At 40.3% G+C, this 3,521-nt stretch overlaps 1 non-coding gene across 1 annotated transcript; it reads right to left on the bottom strand.

Annotated features, from left to right (window-relative positions):
* Window positions 1–3,000: 3,000 nt before the first annotated feature.
* On the bottom strand, window positions 3,001–3,108 carry LOC130847333 (U6 spliceosomal RNA). Its single transcript, XR_009052098.1, has one exon. It is a non-coding gene; the product is annotated as a U6 spliceosomal RNA (small nuclear RNA).
* Between the last annotated feature and the right edge of the window lie 413 nt (window positions 3,109–3,521).

Genomic DNA, 3,521 nt, shown 5'->3' with positions numbered 1-3,521 from the left:
AGAGCAAAAGGTAGAATTTTAATAAAAAAGGGACAAAATTATCTTCAATTATCTTTGTGTTCGGACTCACATTGACATACTTTAGATTAACCCCTGCTTGTCCCTCCTGATCCATTCTTCACCCTTCTCCCCCTTGCTCAGTGCTTCATGAGCTTAACATTTTAGGACAGCATCAACCAGGCCCTCTTGCTTTACAGTTTCTTGTTGGTTCGATGTGAGGCAGAAGTAGAATATTAGAAGGTAAAAAGAAACAAAGAGTGTTTATTTCCCTTGTTCTCTACCTGCCAGAGTACAGTCTATCATATGGTTTTGGGTTTTTTTTGTTTTTTAACTTAAGGTCTTGTACGGTGGCCCTCTTATACAGTACTTTCTGGCTTCTGATAACCTTATGTTCTACAGAGCCTAGGCGTGGAAGTAGCTTCCAGCTATAGTTAGCCTGTGATGCTTTACTATCCTTTAACCCTATCTACCCCTCTGTAAAAAGTCACTTTATTAAATGCACTTCAATCTTTTTTAAGTGTGCCATCAGTTTTCTGAAAGGACCCTGACTGACACACATGCATTGGATTGTCACAGGATCATTGTGACATGTTGTTACCATGTGGAGCTAAATCGGACTCCATGTTAGATCTGTTTCTTTGACTTTAACCTTTGCTTTTTGTTGCTCTTGTTATTGTAATCATACATGAGGGCCTGCCTCCAGGAACACTGCCCCTCTGCCTGAATGTTGAACTAAAGTGCCTCTTGTTCAGCCCACCGGTGGACACTCTGCCCTGCCCACCTGTGTGAGTGGCTGAAATTAACATATCCCCTCACTGAGGCCGGTTATTCCCGGAGATCTTTTGTAAGACTGATGGCCCTTTCACTTTACTTCCCCACAGCCCCTCCCTCTCTGGTTCTATACAACAAACTAGCATCCAGAGCCCAAGAAGATGGTTTTTTGAGGAGACATTAGTCTGCTATCTTCTCAGTCTTCTGGCTTTCTGAATAAAGTCGTATTCCTTGCCTCAACACCTCGTCTCTGATGCATTGGCCTGTCGTGCGGCGAGCAGAGAGAGCTTGAACTCGGTAACAATGTGAGAAGGATTAGTGGTGACTGAAAATGTCATGTGTGTATTACGCAACACACACAAAGGGTGTCCCCAAGACTTTATATGGATAACACGATTCTTTTAAAATTTCCATGGTTCCGTTGATTGTTTTGGTATGGAAAACTTCTCCTTTGTGATGGGTTTATGTGTAGTATGCTCATAAGTTAGACTGCCTGTGTTATAAGTTGCTATGGAATGTGTATCCTGGTTACCCTAGAGATTGCTTCTCTTAAGCAGAAAGTGGCAATTACGGTCTGCAGGGGCCCTCAGAAATAGTATCTGTTTTTGAACTCCAGGAAGACACAAAGGTGGGGAGATTTTCAGGGACCACCAGATGTGGCTGCTCCGAGCTTACATGGTCCCACATGTCCCAATACACTGTTCCTTTGGGGAATAACTTATAATTCAACTATTTTTCTCACATTCTGGAAGACTAGTAAGCCTGGAGCTTTTGATTTAAATATTATAGAATTAAGTGCTTATGTGAGAAAACAGACCTATGGGTAAATAGATGGTAAAATGCTTAGTAACTGCAGCCTGTAATTACATAGTATATAATCATCTCGGTGGTTGTTACAGGCCAAACAATAGTAGACAGTGAGGTGTACATTAAGAACAAACTGTGTTATTCAAAGCCCTGAAACTCCGAAGGCACTCAGCAAGGAAAGAGGTTCACACGCTATTCATTGTCAGAGTAAGCAAAGAATATGCTCCTATTCTCTGAAGATTCAGCCTCTTACAATTGGAAATGCTGTGGATATGGTGCTTTTGTAAATCTAGTGTAGTGACAACACTACAGCTATTTTAACAGCTATTTTATGTTTTCTTTAGTAAGACCAAAGTAACATTTTTTTTTTTCTATAATCTGATTTTAAATCCTGGCTCAGAGTTGGGAATCAGAGCTGTTCCTTATATGGGTTTTAATGATGATACCTGCTTGGCAGACGGACTTTAAGGTGGTCCCCACAGGTCCCTTCCTCCTGGTATCTGTACTCTTGTATAATCCTGTCCCCTTGAGTGTGGACAGGACCTGTGACTTCCTTCTAACCAACGGAATTTGGCAAAGGTGAAAGGATTTCACTATCCTTATTATACTATATTATATAAAACTCCATCTTGCTATTGGACTGATGCTAGAGGCTCTCCTCCTCCCTTGCTGGCTTTAAAGAAATAAGGTGTCACATTGTGAAAGGGCTTTTGGAGAGGGCCGTGAGGCAGTGAACTTCAGGCATGCTCTAGGAGCTGAGAGAAGCCTCTAGCCAACAAGCAACAAGAAGCTAGAGCCCTCATTTTTAATAGTCAAAAAGAAATAAATTCTGCCAACAACCTGAGTGAACTTGAAAGCAGACCCATCACCAGTTGAGCCTCTAGATGAGAACTAAGCCCTGAATGACATATTGATTGCATCCTTGCAGAGGAGTCAGCTAAGCATGTCTATACCAACCCATGGAGACTGTGAGATAATAAATATGTGTTGTTTTAAGCCACTGAGAGTGTGGTAATTTGTTACATAGTATAGGAAACGAATACACCTGTCCAATACATACTGAGTGAGTACCATGGGTCAAGCATTATTCACAGTATTTGAGAAGACTACAGAAGAGATACATTCATACACTCAAGGAAGTTATGGTAGGTAAGATGCTTTTCTTTCACACATACATAGAGGGAAACTATTTACAATGTCAAATGACTATTCTACTTTAAGTCGATATGAGAACAAAGAAGATCTATGAGATAGTATTGACATTTTAATCAAGCTCTATCCGTTAAAGTCTAATGCCGTATGTATGTATTTTTGCCCTTCTGCAATCCAGGATAAGGGATCATCATTATCTGTGGGGGTATATATCCTTGCCATTACATCCTGTGTCATGAGCGACAAGAGTAAAACTTCACAAAATTTCACAAAACTCAGCAATGCTAAAAGAAACCCTGTGACTTGCCTTTTCTCTGGGCCATGCTAACCTTCTCTGTATGGTTCCAATTTTAGGATACGTACTGTTGAATGGAGCACAGTCATTTGCCTTTGCATTCATGACCTTACATTGTCAAACATCTATATTAAACCTACATCACAGAGTTGGCCTCTGTCTTGGATTAAATTTTCAACAAAGATCTTTGAGTGTCTGAATTTCTTGAATGAAACAGATAAACACAACTAATCACATTAACAGGGGCAGAAAGAAAGAGAATTAAAGAGAGTGATGCCGATAGTATAGATGTTAATTTTTAAAAAAACTTAATGTCATGCTATTTGAAAACTCTTGCCAGGTCTTATGTTTGTTTGCTTTCAAACGCAAGAGTGGCTAAACTCACATATTTTAAAGGACTTCTGCAACAACAATTAATACATGGAGCCGCGGACACTAGAATTAATCTTGGAAACCACTCTCAAGGTGATGGGGGAAATAAATGTGCTGTCGGGAG

The sequence above is a fragment of the Hippopotamus amphibius genome, chromosome 2 (genome assembly GCF_030028045.1).
Source record: "Hippopotamus amphibius kiboko isolate mHipAmp2 chromosome 2, mHipAmp2.hap2, whole genome shotgun sequence".
NCBI lineage: Eukaryota > Metazoa > Chordata > Mammalia > Artiodactyla > Hippopotamidae > Hippopotamus > Hippopotamus amphibius.
This window is presented reverse-complemented; position numbering and strand designations above follow the sequence as displayed.